General features: G+C 57.3%; 1 pseudogene; it reads right to left on the bottom strand.

Moving 5' to 3' along the window:
* Nucleotides 1-809: 809 nt before the first annotated feature.
* Nucleotides 810-10248, bottom strand: LOC122098724 (annotated as a pseudogene).
* Nucleotides 10249-21903: the final 11655 nt, after the last annotated feature.

Below are 21903 nucleotides of genomic sequence, written 5' to 3'. Positions count from 1 at the left end.
GTGAGAGTCCCCAGATGTGGGAATCCCTGGGTCTGAGAATCCCCAGATGTGAGACTCTCTGAATGTGAAAATCCCCGGATGTAAAAGTTCCCCAGATGTGAGAATCCCCGCATGTGAGAGTCTCTGGATGTAAAAGTCCCTGGATGTGACAATCCCTGTATGTAGGAATCTCTAGATGTGGGAATCCCCGGATGTGAGAATCCCCAGCTGTGGGAATCCCCAGATATGAGAATCCCTGGATGCGAGTATCCCCAGATGTGGGAATCCCTGGATGTGAGAGTCTCTGGATGTGAGATTTCCCCAGATGTGGGAATTCCCTGGTCTGAGAATCCCCGGATGTAGGAATCCCCGGATATGAGAATACCCGGATGTGGGAATCTCTGGATGTGAGAATTTCCGGATGTGAGAGTCTCTGGATGTGAGAATCCCCGAATGTAAAAGTCCCAGGATGTGAGGGTCTCTGGTTGTGAGAATCCCCGGGTGTAAAAGTCCCCGGATGTGGGATTCCCCGGATGTGTAAATACATCCCCGGGAATCCCCGGATGTGTCACCAGAAGTGAGAATCCCCGGATGTGAGAATCCCCGGATGTAGGAATCCCCAGATGTGAGAATCCCCGAATGTAGGAATCCCCGGATGTAGGAATCCCTGGATGTGAGAGTCTGTATGTGGGAATCCCCAGATGTGGGAATCTCTGTATTTGAGTATACCCGGATGTTTAATACCCGGATGTGAGTCCCCGGATGTGAGAGGCGCAAGCCAGGATCTGCCATAGCCCTGGGGAAGTTGGGGGTTGGGGGTCGGGTCGGGGTCAGAGGTCGGGGATCAGGTGGTCGCAGGCACAGAGCGGTCCGGGCGAGCAGCAGGGCTGCAGGCGCGGGCTCCAGGTGTTGTGTGCAGGGGCGAGGGGCGGGGCCACGAGGGGGTGGCGCGCGCAGCATCCCGGCCACCGCGGCCCCCTGCGCGTCGCCATCGGGCCCTGCAGCGGGCGGGTCTCCCCCGGGTCTGCCGTCAGGTCAAAGAGCAGTGGCCGCAGGTGGCGGGTCATTCGCCGCCCTGAGCAGGCGCAGGCAGGGAAACCGAGGCAGGCACCCGAGCATGGCGAGTCAAAGCGCGGAGTGGCGAAGTGCAGCTTCCACACCGTGCGGCCTGCGGGGGGGTGTGGGGAGAAAGGAGTAACATCCGGGGCCTCACATCCGGGGATTCCCATCCGGGAATTCACATCCAGGACATCACATCCAGGGATTCACATCAGGGCATTCACATGCAAGACCTTACATCCGGGGATTCCCATCCAGGACTTCACATCTGGGTATTCACATCCGGGGATTCCCATCTAGGACCTCACATCTGGGAATTCACATCCGGGACCTCACATCCAGAACCTTACATCCAGGGCTTCACATCTGGGGATTCACATCTGGGCTTCACATCCGGGGATTCACATGTGGGACCTCACATCCGGGGACTCACACCCATGGCCTCACATCCGGGGATTCTCATCTGGGACCTCACATCCAGGGATTCCCATTTGGGACCTCACATCCGGGACCTCACATCCGGGGATTCCCATCCGAGGCCTCACATCCGGGATCTCACATCCGGGGCCTCACATCCAGGGATTCTCATCCAGTACCTCACATCCGGGAATTCCCATCGGGGACTTCACATCCGGGACCTTACATCCGGGGATTCCCATCTCATGCCTTCCATCCAGGTCCTCACATCCCAGGATTCCCACATCCGGGAATTCCCACATCCGGGTCTCCCACCCCCAGGCCTTGCATCCGAGTCCCTGCACGCATGCATGCAGCTCCCTCCCCCGCCCCGGGGCCCAGAGGAGGTCGAGGCACTCACTTGGGTGGTCGAACCAGTGCACGACGTGCAGCCGAGCCTCGCAGTAGTGCAGCAGGAAGTCGTGGCCTGCGGCCTGCGCTGTGCCCAGCAGCGCGGGCATCAGGTCCCGGCCGTCCACCTCCCTGCGGGACCTGGATGTGCAGGCTTCTGAGCGCTCAGAGACCCAGATGTGCAGGCCAGAGCCCCCAGAGACCTGGATGTGCAGGCCAGAGATCCCAGAGACCTGGATGTCAAGGCTTGAGCCTTTAGAGACCCGGATGTGCAGGCTTCTGAGCGCTCAGAGGCCCAGATGTGCAGGCCAGAAATCCCAGAGACCCGGATGTCGAGGTTTCTGAGCCCCCAGAGACCCGGATGTGCAGGCTTCAGATCCCAGAGACCCAGATGTGCAGGCTTCTGAGCCCTCAGAGACACAGATGTGCAGGCCTGAGCCCTCAGAGACCCGGATGTCCAGGCCTGAGACCTGGGCCTAGGTACTCAGAGATCTGGATGTGCAGCCCTGATGCCTTAGAGACCCGGATATGAAGGCCTGAGTCCTCAGAGACCCAGATGTCCAGGCTTCTGAGTGCTCAGAGGCCCAGATTTGCAGGCCTGAGCCCTTAGTTACCCGGATGGAAAGGCTTCTGAGCCCCCAGAGACCCGGATGTCAAGGCCTGAGCCCTGGGTCTTGGGTCTCAGAGACCCGGACGTGCAGGCTCCTGAGCCCCCAGAGACCCGGATGTGCAGGTCTGAGCCCTCAGAGACCCGGATGTGCAGGCTTCTGAGCAACCAGAGACCCGGATGTGCAGGCCTCAGCCTCCCCCCCTCGGGATCCCCGAGGCCCCGGATGACCCCCCTTCTCCTCCACCCCGTGGGGACCCAGGCCGGCGAACTCCTACCTGTCCGCCAGAACCCAGGCCCCGGCCAGGCGCACCACGGTGGGGAACAGGTCCATGAGGCTGGTGGGCTCAGGCACCAGGCGCCCTGCGGGCAGCATCCCTAGCCAGCGCACCAGCCCAGGGACCCGGATGCCGCCCTCCCAGCCGCCCATGCCTTTGCCACCTGCAAGGGGGGGGCGAAGGGCAAAGGTCAAGATGAGGGGTCGGGCCGCGTGGGAGGCCCCGCCCACCCTGCCTCAGTTTTCCCCTCACCTCGGTGCATGCCGTTGGAACCCCCGAGGTGGGCGCCCCCAGCCTGGGCCTCCAGTGAGGCACCGTGGTCCGACGTGAAGTAGACGAGGGTATGGCGCCCCAGCCCCGCGCCGTCCAGCGCTGCCAGCAGTCGCCCTGCAGGGGGGGGGAAATGGGTCCATGCCTCAGTTTACCCCCAGCATCCACCGTGCCTCGGTTTGCCCCCAACAGGCACCGTGCCTCAGTTTACCCAACATGCATTGTGACTCAGTTTACAAATTTCCATCGTGCTTCAGTTTATCCCCAATGCCCAGTGACTCAGTTTACCCAACAGGCACCGTGCCTCAGTTTACCCTCAACGCTCACCGGGCCTCAGTTTACCCCCAACATGCACTGTGCCTCAGTTTACCCAAATGCACTTTGCCTCAGTTTACCCAAGTGCACCGTGCCTCAGTTTACTCCTATATTTGGGCCTCAGTTTACCCAAGTGCACCATGCCTAAGTTTACCCAAATGCACCGTGCCTCAGTTTACCCCAACCCGCTGACCCCGTCCCCGTGCCTCAGTTTACCCAACATGCCTAGTGACTCAGTTTACCCAACATGCACCATGCCTGTTTACCCAACATGCCCAGTGACTCAGTTTACCCAAATACACCGTGCCTCAGTTTACCCCAATACCCAGTGACTCAGTTTACCCAACATGCACCGTGCCTCAGTTTACCCCTATACGCGGGCCTCAGTTTACCCACATCCACCATACCTCAGTTTACCCAAATGCACCGGGCCTCAGTTCACCCTGAACATGCACCGTGCTTCAGTTTACCCAACATGCACCGTGCCTCAGTTTACCCAAGTGCACCGTGCCTCAGTTTACCCCCAACATGCCCAGTGACTCAGTTTACCCAAATGCACCGTGCCTCAGTTTACCCAAACCCCATGCCTCAGTTTTTCCCCAACACACTGACCCCGTCCCCGTGCCTCAGTTTACCCAAATGCACCGTGCCTCAGTGTACCCCAACCCATTGACCCCGTTCCCATGCCTCAGTTTCCCCCATTCCGCTCACCCCATCTCTGTGCCTCAGTTTCCCCCAACCCACTCACCCCACCCCCGTGCCTCAGTTTCCCTATCCCACTCACCCCACCCCCGTGCCTCAGTTTCCCCCATCCCAAGCACCATGCCTCAGTTCCTGCCCCCCCCCGCACTCACCCACCATCCAGTCGAGCTCCTCCACGTTGTCGCCGTAGGCGCCGTGCGCGCTGCGGCCCCGGAAGGCAGGTGAGGTGACCAGCGGGACGTGGACGTGGAGGAAGGAGACGAGGAGGAGGAAGGGGCAGGCCTGGTGCCTGCGGACCCACGTCACACCCCGCCCCCATCATCAATAACCTCACCAATAACCGACCTGATTGATCCTGATCTGATCGATAATACCAATAATCGATGGTGATCTGATCAAAAATACCAATAATCGATCGTGATCCGATCAGTTATTACCAATAATCAAACATCTGATTGATATGACCAATAATAGAACATGAGCTGATCAGATATTACTAATAATCGAACAGGATCTGATCAATAATACCAATATTCGATTGTGATGTGATCGATAATACCAATAATCGAACATCATCTGATCGATAATACCAATAATTGAACATGAGCTGATCAGTTATTACCAATAATCGAACATCATCTGATCAGTTATTACCAATAATCGATCATGATCTGATCAATACTACCAATAATCGATCATGGCCTGATCTGAGGTCTACCAGATGTCTCTACAGATCTACTAGATGGAACATCCAGGGACCTGAGGTCTACCAGATGTCTATAGAGATCCATTGATGGAACATCCAGGGATTTGAGGTTGACAGTTGACTATAGAGATCTACTGGATATACATCTGGGCACCTGAGGTCTACCAGTTGACTATAGAGATCTAGTAGATGTACATCCGGGGATCTGAGGTCTACCATATGTCTATAGAGATCTACTGATGTAACATCCGGGGATTTGAGATTGACCAGTTGACTATAGAGATCTCCTGGATGTACATCCGGGGATCTGAGGTCTACCAGATGCCTATAGAGATCTAGTGGAACATTCGGGGATTTGAGGTTGACAGTTGACTATAGAGATCTACTGGATGTACATCCGGGGATCTAAGGTCTACCAGTTGACTATAGAGATCTAGTAGATGGCATCTGTCCCCCTCCCCGACCCCAGGCTGACCTGTGGATGAAGGCCTCAGCCTCCCACAAGAAGAGCCCCGCGCTGGCCTCAAACCTCAGAGGCTGCTGGACGACCTGGTGATCCCTCATCAGGAAGCAGTCGGCATGGACGATGAAGACACCCAGGAGGCGGGAGGTGCAGGCCAGGAGCAAGGCCCCACATCCGGGGCCCAGCACCCAGGGCACCCAGCGCAGGCCCAGCAGGCCCGTGAGCTTCCCAGCGGTCAGGCAGAGCAGGGAAAGCAGCAGCAGCTGCGCCCCCAGGTCCAGGGGCCCTTGCAGACGTGCTCGCTTCTCCGAGGGCTCCGCTTGCAGGCAGTCCCCCATCAGGGTGAAGGGGACCCGAAGAAGGAGTCAAACCCGTGGTTCAGGGGGTGGTGGCAGTGGTCAGTGGGGGACTCACAGTTGAGGCCCAGGTGCCATTTGCCTGGAGGGGAAGAGATGGATGGATGAGTGAATGGATGAGTGGATGGGTGCATGGATGGGTGGATGGATGGGTGGATGGATGGGTGGGTGGATGGTTGGGTGGGTGGATGGATGGATGGATGGATGGGTGGATGGATGGATGGATGGATGGATGGGTGGGTGGATGGATGGATGGATGAATAGGGGAATGGATGGATGGATGGATGGATGGATGGATGGATGGATGGATGGGTGGGTGGATGGATGGATGGGTGGGTGGATGGGTGGATGGATGGATGGATGGGTGGGTGGATGGATGGATGGATGGATGGGTGGATGGATGGGTGGGTGGGTGGGTGGATGAATGGATGGGTGGATAGATGGGTGGGTGAATGGATGAATGGATGGAGGTGGATGGATGGATGGGTGGGTGGATGGATGATGGATGGATGAATAGGTGGATGGGTGGATGGATGGATGGATGAGTGGATGGATGGATGGATGGGTGGATGGATGGGGGATGGGTGGATGGATGGATGGGTGGATGGATGACTTCTCTCTTACCTATGAGGTCGGTGGCGTATCCCTGCTCCTGCAGGATCTTGGCGAAGGTGATCTCGGAGGTGGGCAGCCCGCCCGACACGGCTGCCCACTGCAGCACGCGTGCCCCGTTGGTGGTCACCATCCCTTCTAAGAGAGAGGAGAAGGACCCTAGGTCAGTGATGATGGCGTCCCGGGTCAGGAGGGGGCATCTAACACCTTCAGGGGGAAGGCCTGCTGTGTCTGGGATAGCCTGGGACCTGTGCACCCGGGGTGGAAAGGACCCCAGCCCTGGGAGCCCCCGGGGGAAACCAATATGGCATCACTTCCGGTTTCCTGGCGTTTCAGGGGGGAAGTCCCAGAGTCTCAGGAATTTGAACCTGAGATCCTCAGAGTAGTCCTCCCCTCCCTCTGGTGGACATCAGTGCCCTCGATGTTGAGCCTCAGTTCCCTGGATGTTGGACCTCAGGTCCCCGGATGTTTGATGTTAGTATCCCGGATGTTGGCCCTCAGATCCCCGGATGATGGAGTTCAGTGCCCTGTATGGTGGATATCAGGACCCCAGATGTTGGACTTCAGTTACCCGGATGTTGTAGCTCAGTTCCCTGGATGTTGGGTCTTACAACCCCGGATAGTGGAGCTCAGATTCAGGTATGTTGGCCCTCAGATCCCCAGATGTTGGAGCTCTGTTCCCCGGCTGTTGGGGCTCAGGTTCCCGGATGTTGGATCTTAGTACCCCGGATGGTGGATGTCAGGTCCTCGGATGTTGGAGTTCAGTTCCCAGAATGTTAGGCCTCAGATCCCAGGATGTTGGATCTTAGTACAATGGATGTTAGAGATAAGGTCCCCGGATGTTAGAGTTCAGTGCCCCGGATGTTTGTGCTTAGATCCCCGGATGTTGGATCTTAGTAACCCGGATGTCAGAGATGAAGTCCCTGGATGTTAGAGCTCAGTGCCCCGGATGTTGGTGCTCAGTTCCCCGGATGTTGGGCTTTAGATCCCCGGATGTTGGGTCTCAGATCCCCAGATGTTGAATATCAGGTCCACGGATGTTGGATCTTAGTATCCCGGATGTTGGCTCTCAGATCCCCGGATGTCCTGCCCCCACCTCCCCCCCACCGCCCCCTCCATTCCCCAGATGTCCCACTCCCCCATACCAACCCAGGCACACAGGGTAGCGTCCCGTCAGGAAGGTCGCACGGCTCGGGCTGCAGACAGACGCTGCCGCCAGGTGCTGGGTCAGCCGCACGCCGTCCCGGGCCAGGCCGTCCAGGGGTGCTGTGGGGGGAGAGGGAAACTGAGTCACAGCCAAGAACATACGGGGACCTGAGGTCCAACATCCGGGGATCTAAGATCCAACATCTGGGGCCCTGAGATCCCACATCCAGGGTACTAAGATCTATATCTGGACTGGGCTCCTACATCCGGGGATCTAAGGCCCAACATCCGGGGACCTGAGGGCCTACATCCGGGCAACTAAGATCCACTCTGGGACCTGAGCTCAAACATCCGGGTACCTGGTCTCCAACATCTGGGACACAAAGATCCAACATCCAGGCATCTGATATCCAACATCCGGGTGCCTGATCTCCAACATCTGGGGTACTAACATCTAACATCCGGGAACCTGATTTCCCACATCTGGGGTATACTAAGATTTAATCTCTGAGGACCTGATCTCCAACATCCGGGGCACTAACATCCCACATCCGGGGATCTGATATCCAACATCCGGGGACCTGATCTTCAACATCCAGGGAACTGAGATCTAACATCCTGGGAATTGAACTCTAACATCCGGGGACCTAACATCCAACATCCGGGGACCTGAGGTCCACTAGATGTCTATACAGTTCTCCTGGTGGAACATCCGGGGAACTGAGCTCTAACATCCGGGGTACTAACATGTAACATCCGGGGACCTGATCTCCAACATCCGGGGACCTGATCTCCAACATCCGAGGACCTGACATCTAACATCCGGGGACCTGATCTCCAACATCCGGAGCATTAACATCTAACATCCGGGAACCTGATTTCCCACATCCGGGGCATTAAGATCTAACATCCGTGGACCTGTCCTCCAACATCCAGGGCACTAACATCCCACATCCGAGGATCTGATATCCAACATCCGGGGCAGTAAGATTCAACATCCGGGGACCTGATCTCCAACATCCGGGGACCTGATCTCCAACATCCGAGGACCTGACATCTAACATCCGGGGACCTGATCTCCAACATCCGGAGCATTAACATCTAACATCCGGGAACCTGATTTCCCACATCCGGGGCATTAAGATCTAACATCTGTGGACCTGTCCTCCAACATCCAGGGCACTAACATCCCACATCCGAGGATCTGATATCCAACATCCGGGGTACTAATATCTAACATCCGGGGACCTGATATCCAACATCCAGGACACTAAGATCTAACATGCAGGCAACTGGGCTCCTACATCCGGAGGAATAAGATCCAACATCCGGGGCACTGAGCTACAACATCCAGGGTACTAATATCTAACATCCGGGGACCTGAACTCCCACATTCGGGGCACTAACCTCCAAAATCTGGGGACCTGATCTCCTACATCCGGGGCACTGAAGTCCAATATCTGGGGACATGATCTCCCACATCCGGGGTACTAAGATTTAACATCCAGGGACCTGATATCCAACATCCGGGGCACTAACATCCAACATCCGGGGACCTAGTCTCCAATATCCGGGGTACTAACATCCAATATCCAGGGAACTGAAGTCCAACATCCGGGAACCTGATTTCCCACATCCGGGGTATTAAGATTTAACATCCGGGGACTTGATATCCAACATCGGGGCATTAAGATCCAACATCCGGGGACCTGGTCTCCAACATCCGGGGACCTGGTCTTCAAATCCGGGGTACTAACATGTAACATCCGGGGACCTGATATCCAACATCCGGGGCACTAAGATCCAACATCCCGAGATTTGATATCCAACATCCACGATACTAACATCCAACATCCGGGGAACTGAGTTACTAGATGTCTATACAGTTCTCCTGGTGGAACATCCAGGGATCTGAGCTCCCACATCCGGGTAACTAAGGCCCTACATCCGGGCCTCCCCCTCTGCTCACCGCAGGCTGTGGTTCCCGAAGCTGCCCAGGTCGCCCAGGCCCAGGTCGTCGGCCAAGAGCAGCAGGAAGTTGGGGCGCGAGTGGGCGGGGCCTGCGCAGGGGCCAGGGGGGAGGAGGAGGAGGAGGAAGAGGAGGAAGATGAGGGGTGGGGCTGTGCAGCTGCTGTGCGACCTGAGGAGGAGAGAGAGGAGGAGGAGGGGTGGATGGGTGGATGGATGGGTGGATGGATGGATGGATAGGTGGATGGGTGGATGGATGGATGGATGGGTGAATGGATGGGTGGATGGGTGGATGGATGGATGGGTGGATGGGTAGATGGATGGATGGATGGATGGGTGGATGGATGGATGGGTGGATGGATGGATGGGTGGGTGGATGGATGGATGGATGGATGGGTGGATGGATGGGTGGGTGGGTCTATGGATGGATGGATGGATGGGTGGATGGATGGGTGGGTGGATGGATGAATGGATGGATGGGTGGATGGATGGATGGGTGGGTGGATGGATGGATGGATGGATGGATAGGTGGATGGGTGGATGGATGGATGGGTGGATGGATGGGTGGATGGATGGATGGGTGGATGGATGGATGGGTGGATGGATGGATGGGTGGATGGGAGGAGGGATGGGAGGACTCCCCCTCCCTCCAGGCCCTCTCCTGACCAACATGGCGCCCAGGATTGTGTCCTTCCCATGATGCTCCCCGTTTCCTGGAAGAGAAGACCGGAAGCAGGAAGTGGGGAAGAGCTGAGGAACATCCGGCCACCCCAGGGCCAGGCTGCTGTTGTCCCCACCAGTACATCAGCCCCTCACCTCGTCTTTCCAGGCCTGTGGCGGGGCCCTGAAGCCCCACCCAGGGGCATGGTGGGACATCCGGGGGGGGCTCCAAAAAGCAATCGAAGCCCCCCCAACCCGGGTCCCCACACCTCTCCCCATGTTCCCCAGAGGACGAACTCACATCCACAGTTCTCTGCCATCAGCGCCTGGGCCTGTTGCTCTCCCTGCCAGCCAGGAAGCTCGCAGGGCTCAAATGTCCACGTCACTCCAGCAGCCAGAACTCCACAACCCCCCTCCAAAATAAAAGTCCCCTTGTTCCTTGGAAAGGAACAGGATGTGGTGCTGAAGGGGTAGGCAGGGAAGGAAGGGAAAAGCCCGGAGTTGCTGGGCTGGGCGCCAAGAAATTGCCAGGCCTGGCAGAGGCAGGAGGAAGGGGAGGAGGGAAACCTCGAAACTACATGGAGGGCTGCAATAAGAGTCAGGACCATCAGGGAGCGTGGCCTGTGCCCAGGGGGCATGGCCTGTGCTCAGTAGGCCGTGGCCAGAGCTCAGGAGGGCGTGGCCTGGGCTGGGGAGGAAGTGAGGGACTCAGGAGGGCTTGGCCTGCGCTGGGGGGCGGAAGTGAGGAAGAATTCCATCCAGAAGCAGCATGGCTGCTTTATTGCCTCCGAGTCTGGGAAAGGACCCCAACGGCCAAAGCGCAGCTGGAGCCAAGGTGTGGAGTGCCCGCTCCGCCCACATCCGGGTTCCACCTCTCACATCTGGGTCTCAACCCCTCACATCCGGGTCCCAACCCTCACATCCGGGTCCAAACCCCTCACATCCGGGTCCTGGCGCCTGCCAGTGGACCTGGAGTTAAGTGACATCCTGGTACTCGCCTCCACATCTGGGTTCCCGGACCTGGAGATCCCTAACATCTGGGTACCCACCCCACATACGGGTTCACAGACCTGGAGGTCCCTAACATCTGGGTACTCACCCCACATCCAGGTTCATGGACCTGGAGGTCCCTAACATCTGGGTACTCACCCCACATCCAGGTTCATGGACCTGGAGGTCCCTAACATCTGGGTACTCACCCCACATCCAGGTTCATGGACCTGGAGGACCCTAACATCCGAGTACCCAGCCCACATCCGGGTTCACTGACCTGGAGGTCCCTAACATCTGGGTACTCACCCCACATCCAGGTTCATGGATCTGGAGGTCCCTAACATCCGAGTACCCAGCCCACATCCGGGTTCACGGACCTGGAGGTCCCTAACATCCGGGTAGTTCCCATTCCACATCTTGGTCCTGGACCCTCAGTGGATGTGGAGGGACCTGACATCTGGGATCCCCACGCCACATCCGGGTCCTAGACCCTGTCAGTGGAAGGAGAGGAGCGTGACATCCGGGACTCCACACGCCACAGCCAGGCCTGTGGATGTGATATCCGGGTCCTGCCCAGCACATGTCCAGGTCCCTGCCACAGTCCACATCCAGGTTAATGGACGTGGACTTACATAACATCCGGGTTCCCCACGCAACATCCGGGTCCTGGCCCCTCAGTGGACATGGAGATAGGTGACATCCGGGTCCCCCAGTCCACATCCGGGTCCTGGCCCCTCAGTGGACCTGGAGATAAGTGACATCTGGGTCCCTGACACTACATCCGGGAGAGTGGACACGGAGGAGGGTGACATCTGGGTCCCCCAGTCCACATCCGGGTCCTGGCCCTTCAGTGGACCTGGAGATAAGTGACATCCGGGTTCCCCAGGCCACATCTGGGTCAGTGGACACGAATGAGGGTGACATCCGGGTCCCTCCCAGTCCACATCCGTGTACTGGCCCCTCAGTGGACATGAAAGAAGGTGACATCCGGGTCCCTCCTAGTCCACATCCGGGTCCTGACCCATCAGTGCATCTGGAGGAAAGTGACATCCGGTTCCTCCATGCCACATCCAGGTCAGTGGACATGGAAGAAAGTGACATCCGGGTCCCTTCTAGTCCACATCCGGGTCCTGGCCCCTCAGTGGACCCGGAGATAGGTGACATCCGGGTTTCTCCCAGTGCACATCCGGGTCCTGGCCCCTCAGTGGACCCAGAGATAGGTGACATCTGGGTCTTTCCCAGTCCACATCCGGGTCCCTCCCAGTCCACATCCGGGTCCTAGCCTCTCCGTGGCCTCTGGTCGGACTGCAGCTTCTGTACAGCACACGCAGGTTTGGAGCCCCACATCCCGGCATCTTCCGGCTGGGGCCCAGGAGTCTTGCTGGAGCCGGACATCCGGGTCTCACGCGCTTTCCCGGCAACCGAACCCAGTGGCCTAAAGGCAGGAATGAAGCCCCACATCCGGGTCTTCTTGGTCTGTTGCCTGGCAACCGAAGGCAGAGGCCTAGACGCTGTGGTGGAGCCCAACGTCCTGGTATCTTCACTTGGTTGCCCGGCAACCGAACACCGCGGCCTAGCGGCGCGAATGAAGCCCCACATCCGGGTCTCCTCAGTCCGTTGCCCTGCCATGGCACCCAGCGGCCTAGTGGTGGGAATGAAGCTGAACATCCAGGTCTCTGGCGCACGGGGGTCGTGTCCGGGCGGCGCCCCGGGGTGGGCGTGGCAGACATAGGCAGCGCGCACCTCCAGGCTGCCGTTGGCGCCCAATGTGAAGCGGCCATGCCTCTGCAGCCCACGCAGCACCAGCCCGCCGGGCAGGCGCCAGGACACCGGAAGCGTGGAGGTGGGGCAGCACAGCTGGAAGCTGCCGCCCAGCGCCACACGCAGTGCTGCCCCCGACGCCGCCCCAGGGGGCAGAGTCAGCGCCCAAGATGGCGGGGCAGGCGCGTGATGGGGTGGAGCCGGCGCAACAGGGGGAGGAGTCAATGTCTCAGAGGGAGCAGTCAGCGCCCAAGATGGCGGGGCAGGCGGGGCAGGGGGCGGAGCTGCCTCAGAGGGCGGAGCCAGCGCACCAGGGGGCGGAGCCAGCGCCCAAGATGGCAGGGCAGGCGTGTGACTGGGCGGAGCTGGCGCGCCAGGGGGCAGAGTCAACGCCTCAGAGGGCGGAGCCGACGCCACAGGGCGCAGAGCCCGCGCCCACCAGGGCGGCAGCTGCACCCACATCTGGGCTTCACCTGCCGGGTTGCGTGCCACACACGCCACGGCGTAGCTGCCACCGCTGCGCAGCGCAGGCACATCCGGGATTTCCAACGTCCCGCGCGCATCCACGCTGATCCCTCCCCCCGTGCGACTGCGATACGGGACTGGAAGTACCAGCCCGCCCGGAAGTTCCCACAGCAGGCGGGGCTCGGGGACGCCATCCGCCTGGCAGCGCACGCGCAGACGCACCACGGGGGAGACCCGGATGTCGTCGTTCACGTCGTCATGGACATCAGGCGTGACCCGGATGCGCGGCGCCCACAGCTGCACGTGTAGGAGCACGGTGTCGCGCCAGCCCCACCCCGCCATGCACGTGCACGTGCTTGCATCGGCCCGCCGTGCCCCCCGCAGGCGCAGACATCCGTCCAGCAGCACCCAGAAGTGGGTGTCCTCCGGGCCGGAAGTGAAGGCCACGGGCTGCGAGGCCGGCGTCAGCCAGGTCACTGCGCGCGACCCCTGGGTCACGGGGGCACGTGAAGGTCACGGGTGCGCTGTAGGGGACGTAGAGCTCGGGGGGTAGTGGGGCGGAAGCGGAAGTGGGAGCCGAAGAGGAAGCAGGAAGCGAAGCAGGAAGTGAAGGGGAAGCCGGAAGTGAAGCAGGAAGCTAAGGGGAAGCAGGAAGTGAAGAGGAACCAGGAAGTGAAGAGGAAGAGGAAACAGGAAATGAAGAGGAAGAAGGAAGAGACTGAGAGGGAGAGGAAGAAGAGGAAGAAGGAAAGGAAGAGGAAGAAGAGAAAACATGAGAGGAAGCAGGAAGAGATGGAGAAGAGGAAGAAGAAGGAAAAGAAGAGGAAGCAGGAAAAGAATGCGAAGAAGAGGAAGAAGGAAGAGACTGAGAAGAGGAAGAGGAAGGAAAGGAAGAAGAGGAAGAAGGAAGAGACTGAGAAGAGGAAGAGGAAGGAAAGGAAGAAGAGGAAGAAGGAAGAGATTGAGGAAGAGAACAGGAAGGGATGAGAGGAAGAGGAAGAAGGAAAGGAAGAGGAAGAAGGAAAAGAAGTAGAGGAGGAAGCAGAGGAAGAGGAAGAAGATGAAGGATGGTGAGAGGAAGAGGAAGGAAGAGATGGAGAGGAAGAAAGAAAGGAAGAGGAAACAGGAAAGGAAGAGGAAGAGGGAAAGGAAGAGGAAGAAGAAGTTGAATGATGTTGAGAGGAAGAGGAAGAAGAAGGAAGTGATTGAGAGGAAGAGGAAGAAGGAAAGGAAGAGGAAACAGGAAATGAAGAGGAAGAGGAAGAAGGAAGTGACTGAGAGGAAGAGGAAGAACCCGCCCCAGGGTCCGCCCCCCCACCCGTGGTCACACATCCGAGGTCTAACCCAGGCCCCAGGTCCCAGATCCCCACACTCCCATCAGGCCTCGCGACCCGAACATCCTGATCTCCCAGGACACCGGATGGGACGTGGAGGCAGTGGTGGGCAGCACAGTCCTCCCTGGGATCGGCGTCCTGGGTCACGGGGGTCACGGGCGTCACGGGAAGCCTGTGTTGCAGATAGGAGGCGCCTGGCCCAGCTGCCAACTCCACGCGCAGCCGTGCATGCGCGTCGCCCGCCGCGTTGCGCGCCACACATACGTACTCCCCTGTGTCGCGTGATGTCACCGGACGCACGGAGAGCGTGCTGTGGGGAAAGGCGCGGCCCCGGATGTCAGAGCTGGGGAGGGGAGAGGGAGGGAGAGCAGGAAGGAAGGAAGGAGGGAAGGAAGGAGGGAAGGGTGAAGGAAGGATTGGAGGGAAGGAAGGAGAGAATGTAGGGAAGGAAGGAGGGAAGGAAGGATTGGAGGGAAGGATTGGAAGGAAGGATTGGAGGGTAGGAAGGATGGAAGAATCGGAGGGAAGGAAGGAAGGATTGGAGGGAAGGAAGGAAGGATTGGACGGAAGGAAAGATGGAAGGATTGGAGGGAAGTAAGGAAGGATTGGAGGAAGGAAGGAAGGAAGGAAGGATTGGAGGGAAGGAAGGATGGAAGGATTGGAGGGAAGGAAGGAAGGAAGGATTGGAGGGAGGGAAGGAAGGAAGGAAGGATTGGAGGGAAGGAAGGATTGGAGGGAGGGAAGGAAGGATTGGAGGGAAGGAAGGAGGGAATGTAGGGAAGGGAGATTGGAAGGAAGGAGGGAATGTAGGAAAGGAAGGATGGAAGGAAGGAAGGATTGGAGGGAAGGAAGGAAGGATTGGAGGGAAGGAAGGAAGGATCGGAGGGAAGGAAGGAAGAAGGGAAGGAGGGAAGGAAGGAAGGAAGAAGGGAAGGAAGAAAGAAGGGAGGGAAGGAAGGAAGGAGGGAAGGAGGGAAGGAAGGAGGGAAGGAAGTAATAGGAGGAAAGACCATAAGGAAGGGAAGACAAACTTGAAGCCAATGTTAGTTATTCGCACATGTGACATATGCATCCAATACTCATCTTGTATCGATCCCTGATCGATCATCTATCAATGATCGATCACTAGGGTTCTACCTTGCGATCTGGCAAGCCAGGACCTATAAATTACCTATTCACTGCTAATGGATCTACCATCCCCACCTCATCTCTATCAATATTTAATCGATAATCGATTTGTTATCTATGGTCTACTGTGTCTATGTCATCTGTCTAATCCATCCTCTATCAATTAACTATCTATCAAGGGGTATCATCTTTATCCCAACTATGTGTGGATGGATGGATGGACACATGGATGGGTGGATGGATGAGTGGATCGATGGGTGGATGAATGGATGGGTGGATGGATGGGTAGATGGATGGGTGGATGAATGGGTAGATGGATGGGCGGATGAATGGGTAGATGGATGGATGGATGGGTGGACGGATGGGTGGGTGGATGGGTGGGGGAATGGATGAGTGCATGGGTGGATGGATGGAGGGATGGATGGATGGATGGGTGGATGAGTGGATGGATGGATGGATGGAGGGATGAATGGATGGAAGGGTGGATGGGTGGGTGGACAGATGGATCGATGGGTGGATGGATGGGTGGATGGATGAGTGGATGGATGGATGTGTGGATGGGTAGATGCACGGGTGGGTGGATGGATGCCCCCCACTTCCCACACTCACCTGCTCCCAGCATCCACCAGGCGCCCATCTGGCAGCCTCCAGAATACGCATGGGGCGGGGTCCCCGCGCGCGTGGCAGTACAGCGTGAGGTCAGCACCGTGGGGCACGCATGTGGCGAGCGGGCCTCGGGGTTGGACACTGGGGGGGAGACGCGCGTGCGCGGGCGTGACTTCGACGTGCACAGTGCGTCTCGCGCTGCTCAGCGCGTTGGCGGCCACGCACTCGCACTCACCTGCATGGAGCGGGGCCTGCAGGCGGCGCAGCACCAGCATGCCATTGGGGAGGACGTAGACGTCGCTGAGTCGAGGGTGCGTGTTCGCATGCACGGGTCTCACGTGGGTCCTGTCAGGCAGACGCCAGTGCAGGGCCGCAGGGGAACAGGCCTAGGCTGTGCAGGGCAGGTGCAGGGTGAGGCCCGCGTGGGCCGACACGAACTCCGTGGGCGCCTCGTGCAGCACGGGGGGAGCGGGGGAGGCGTGCATGACATTTCCACGTGTGTCAGAGCCACGCATGCGTGCTTCATGTGTATCAGGTGAGTGTGGAAGGGACGTGATCGTGTCCCTTTCACGAGTGATATTTCCACGTGTGACCATTGTGTGAGTGTCAGATTCACGCGTGACATTTACACGTGTGTCAGATCCATGCATCTGCGGTCCAAGAGTATCAGGGCCATGCAGAAGGGACCTGATCGCGTCCATTCCACGCATGACATTTTCACGCGTGACGTTTTCACGCGTGTCAGGTCTATGAATAATGGACCTGATCGTGTCCATTCCACGTCTGTCATATCCACGCGTGACATTTGCATGCGTCTCCGATCCACATATGTGCATTCTAAGAGTTTCAAGTCCACGCAGAAGGGGTCTGATTGTGTCCCTTTCACGCGTGACATTTCCATTTGTGACCATCATCTGTGAGTCAGATCCACGCGTGACATTTCCACTGGGGTTAAGCCTATGAATAACGGACATGATCGTGTCCCTTTCACGCGTGACATTTACACATGTGACATTTACACGCATGTCAGATGCAGTTATGTGAGTTTCACGCGTGTCCAGTGAGTGTGGAAGGGATCTGATCGTGTCCATGTCACGTGTGACATTTTCACACGAGATCATCAAGTCAGTGGCAGGCCTACGCGTGTCCAGTTTGCTCCTGTGAGGTCCACGCCTGTCCTTTCCACGCGTGACCATCATGTGAGTTTTAGATCCACACGTGACATTTCCATGCGTGTCCATCGTGCCAGCGTCAGATCCACTCGTGTCCGTCCCACGCGTGTCGGGCGCCGCTGGGGTCAGCTCCATGCCTGGGGATGGACAGACGGACGGAGGGAGGGACAAAGGGACAGGGTGTTGGATAAGGGCCCCTGTGCTGGTCGGAGACAGTGCTCTGTCCCTTTGTCTGTCCGTCCGGCTGTCCATCTCTCTGTCTATCCGTCTGTCAGTCTGTATATGTCTGTCTGTCTGTCCCTCTGTCTGTCTCTGTCAATCTGTCTGTTCATCTGTCTACTTGTCCGTCCGTCTGTCCATCTGTCTGTCCGTCCGTTTCTCTGTCCATCTGTCCGTCCCTCTGTCTCTCTGTCCCTCTGTCTGTCCATCTGTCTGTCCCTCTGTCTCTCTGTCCATCTGTCTATCCATCCATCAGTCCATCCGTCTATCTGTCCATGTGTCTGTGTCGCTCCGTCCACCGATGTATCTGTCTGTCCATTCATCTGTCCATCCATCTATCTACTGTCTGTCTACCTACCTGTGTATCCTTCCTTCTGTCCATCTCTCTCTCTCTGTCTATGGCTCTGTTTGTCTATCTGTCCATTGCTCTGTCTATCTATGATTCTGTCTATTTGTCCACTGGTCCATCCATCTAGCTATCTGTCCATCTGTCTGTCCACCTGTCTCTCTATGTATCTGTCTGCCTGTCTGTCTGGTGTCTGTCTACCTATCTGTCTACCCACCTGTCCATGTTATCTCTTTCAATCCATCCATCCATCCACCCATCTGTCTATCCATCCATCTGTCCATCTGTCTCTCTGACTGTGTATGCCTCTGTCTGTCTATCTGTCCATTGGTCCATCTATCCATCTGTTCATCTGTTCGTCTCTCTGTCCATTCTTCTGTCTATCTGTCTCTATGGCTCTGTCTATCCGTCCATTGGTCTGTCTGTCTGTCTCTCTATCTGTCTGTCTGTCTGTCTGTCTGTTTGTCTGTCTACCTATCCATCCATCCAACCATGTATGTTTCTATCTGTCTGTCTATCCATCCAGTTGTCCATGTATCTCTCTGTCTGTCTGTCTCTCTATGGCTCTGTCTGTCCATCCTTCCATTGGTCCGTCTGTCTGTCTGTCTCTTTCTATCTATCTGTCCATGTCTCTGGTGTCTGTCTGTCTATGGCTCTGTCTATCCGTCCATCAGTCTATCTGTCTGTTTATCCGTCCATCAGTCCATGTATCTCTCTGTCTGTCTGTCTGTCTCTCTATGGCTCTGTCTATCTGTCCATTGGTTTATCTGTCTGTCTGTCTACCTATCTATCTGTCCATCTGTCCTTCTATCTATCTACTATCTGTCTACCTGTCTATCCCTCCTTCTGTCCGTCCATCTGTCCACCTGTCTCTGTATCCATCCGTCTGTCTGGTGTCTGTCTACCTATCTGTCTATACATCCATCAGTCTGTCTGTCTGTCTACCCATCCATCTGTCCATGTATCTCTTTGTCTATGGCTCTGTCTATCTGTCCATTGGTCTGTCTATCTATCCATCCAGCTGTCTGTCTGTCTACCTATCTATCCATCCATCCAATCATGTATGTTTCCATGTCTGTCTGTCTCTCCATCCATCTGTCCATGTATCTCTCTGTCTGTCTGTCTATGGCTCTGTCTATCCGTCCATTTGTTTATCTATCTATCAGTCTATCTGTTTGTCTATCTATCTGTCCATCTGTCTGTCTACTGTCTGTTTACCTGTCTATCCGTCCTTCTGTCCATCTGTCTGTCTATCTCTCTATGGCTCTGTCTATCTGTCCATTCATCCATCTATCCACCTATCTGTCTGTCTGTCTGTCTGTCTATCCATCCGTCCCTCTATCTATCTGTCTGCTCTATGTCTGTCTGTCTGTCTGTCTGTCTGTGCGTGTGTGTTTGTCTCCCCAGTCATCCTGTGCCCCACACGGCCAGGAACACAGACAACAGACAGACAGACAGAGTAAAGGACTTCGCCCCTCCTCTTCCCATGCCCTCTGACCTGTCCATGCCCTCTGCACTCCCAGTGACCCCTGACCTCCATGTGACCTCTCCGTGACCTCTGACTACTCTGTGACATCTGACCTCCTGTGACTCTTGGCATCCCCATGACCTCTGACCTCCCAGTGACCCTCCCGAAACCTCCCCGTGACCTCTCCATGACCCCTGAGTTCCCCATGACCTTTGACCTCCCATCCACTTCTCTCCTGCCCATGGCCTCTCACGTCCCTGTGACCTCTCCATGACCTCTGACCTCTCTGCAACCGCTGACCCTACTGTGACCCCTGACTTCCCTGTGACCTCTGACCCCCTCTGACCCCTAACCTCCCCGTGACCTCTGACCGTCTTGTATCTTCCCTGTGACCTCTAACCTCCACCTCCTATTTGGCTCCCCTCAGTCCCCCGCCCCCACACCAAGAGCCTGCAGGAGACAGATGGGTAAACTGAGGCTCACCCGTTTCTAGCTCATTCCAGGCGCCACAGGGCGGGGTCATGGCGGGCGGGGCCGGGGGTCGCGGGTCAAAGGTCCCGGGGTCACCGTTGGGGGAAGCCGCAGGACGGGAAAGGAGGGCATCCGGGGCACGGCCATGCAGGGTCGTGACCACGGGGTCAAGGGGGTTCGCCGTGGGTCCCGGCAGGGCGCGGTGGGCTTTGTGCTGTCGCTCCCACCTGCGGCCGCCACCAGGCCTCCTAGAGGCCGGATGTGAGGAGGACGGAAGCGCAGAGGTCGGAGCAGTGGATGGTCGAGGGGTAGAGGCTGGAAGTGGGGATGTCCGTGTCAAAACCGGAAGTGGAGAGGTCCGTGGGGAGACCGGAAGTGTGGAAGACAGAAGTGGGGCTCTCCGAGTGGTAACAGGAAGTAGGGTGTTCCGACTGGAGACCGGAAGTGGGGAGGTCCGTGGGGAAACCGGAGGTGTGGAAGCCAGAAGTGGGAATCTCTCAGTCGAAAAGGGAAGTGGGTAGGCCGAAGTAGTGGAGGCCGGAAGTGGGGAAACAGGAAGTGGGGTGGTCCGAATGGAGACCGGAAGTGGGGATCTCCGCGTGGAGACCAGAAGTGTAGATCTGCGAGTGGAGCCCAGAAGTGGGGATGTTCAAGACAAAACCAGAAGTGTGGAAGCCGGAAGTGGGGTGGTCCGAGTGGAGACCGGAAGTAGGAATTTTTGAGTGGAAACTGGAAGTGTGGAAGCAGGAAGTGCGGGGGTCTGAGTGGAGACTGGAAGTGGGGAGGTCTGCGGGGAGAGCGGAAGTGGGTAGGCGGAAGTAGTGAAGACAGGAAGTGGTGATGTTCGAGTGGAAACCGGCAGTGTGGAGACCAGAAGTGGGGTGGTCTGAGTGGAGACCGGAAGTGGTGAGGTCCGAGTGGAGACCGGAAGTGGGTCGGCGGAAGACACAGAGACCGGAAGTGGGGATATTTGTGTGGAAACCGGAAGTGTGGAAACCGGAAGTGTGAACGCCGGAAGCGGGGAGGTCTCCGTGGAGACCAGAAGCAGGGAGGGCGGGGCCCGGAAGTCGCCCGTGCTGTGGCCGGGCACGCGCGCCAGGATGCGCGCCCAGTGCTCGGGCTGGATGTGCTCGGCAGCCAATGGTGGCCGCGGGCGGCGCGGCAAGGCGGGCTCGAACCCGCGGCCGGCGGGGTCGGAACACGGGACGGGAGGGAGATGCAGAGGCGGCGGACGCGGCTGCTGCCTGCGCTCGGGGCAGCAAGCAGGACGCCGACGCCACAGCCACGCTTCCCCGGTGCCTGGGCTCGAGCTTGGCGCATCAACAATGACATCAGCGCCGCGCGACGCCCCCGCAGCCGCTTCCGCAGCGGTGCCTGCCATCTTGGAATCTGCCATTTTTGAATCCGCCATCTTGGCCTCCACCATCTTGGAATCCGCCATCTTAATTCCCTCCATCTTGAATTCCTCCATCTTTGATTCCACCACCTTGTTTTCGGCCATCTTTATTCCTTCCATCTTGTTTTCCGCCATCTTGATTCCTTTCATCTTGGATTCCGCCATGTTGCTTTCCCTGATCTTGTTTCCCTCCATTTTGGATTCCACCATCTTGGCATCCACCATCTTGGAATCCGCCATGTTGGTGTCGGCCATGTTGGATTCCACCATGTTTTCGGCCATCTTGGTTCCCTCCATCTTGGATTCCTCCATCTTGTTTCTCCCCATGTTTGATTCCGCCATCTTGGCATCTGCCATCTTCGTTTCGTCCATCTTGGCTTCCGCCATCTTAGTTCCCTCCATCTTGGATTCTGCAATCTTGGCTTCCGCCATTTTGTTTCCTTCCATCTTGGATTCCGCCATCTTGGTTCCCTCCATCTTGGTGTCCACCATCTTGTTTTTGGCCATCTTGGAATCAGCCGTGTTGGCGTCGGGCATGTTAGATTCCGTCATGTTTTAGGCTATCTTGCTTCCCTCCATTTTGGATTCCGCCATCTTGGTGTCCACCATCTTGGAA

The sequence above is a fragment of the Dipodomys spectabilis genome, unplaced genomic scaffold, assembly GCF_019054845.1.
Source record: "Dipodomys spectabilis isolate Male_0828 unplaced genomic scaffold, ASM1905484v1 ptg000488l, whole genome shotgun sequence".
NCBI lineage: Eukaryota > Metazoa > Chordata > Mammalia > Rodentia > Heteromyidae > Dipodomys > Dipodomys spectabilis.
Note: the sequence above shows the minus strand (reverse complement) of the source record. Positions and strands in the feature narration are given on the sequence as shown.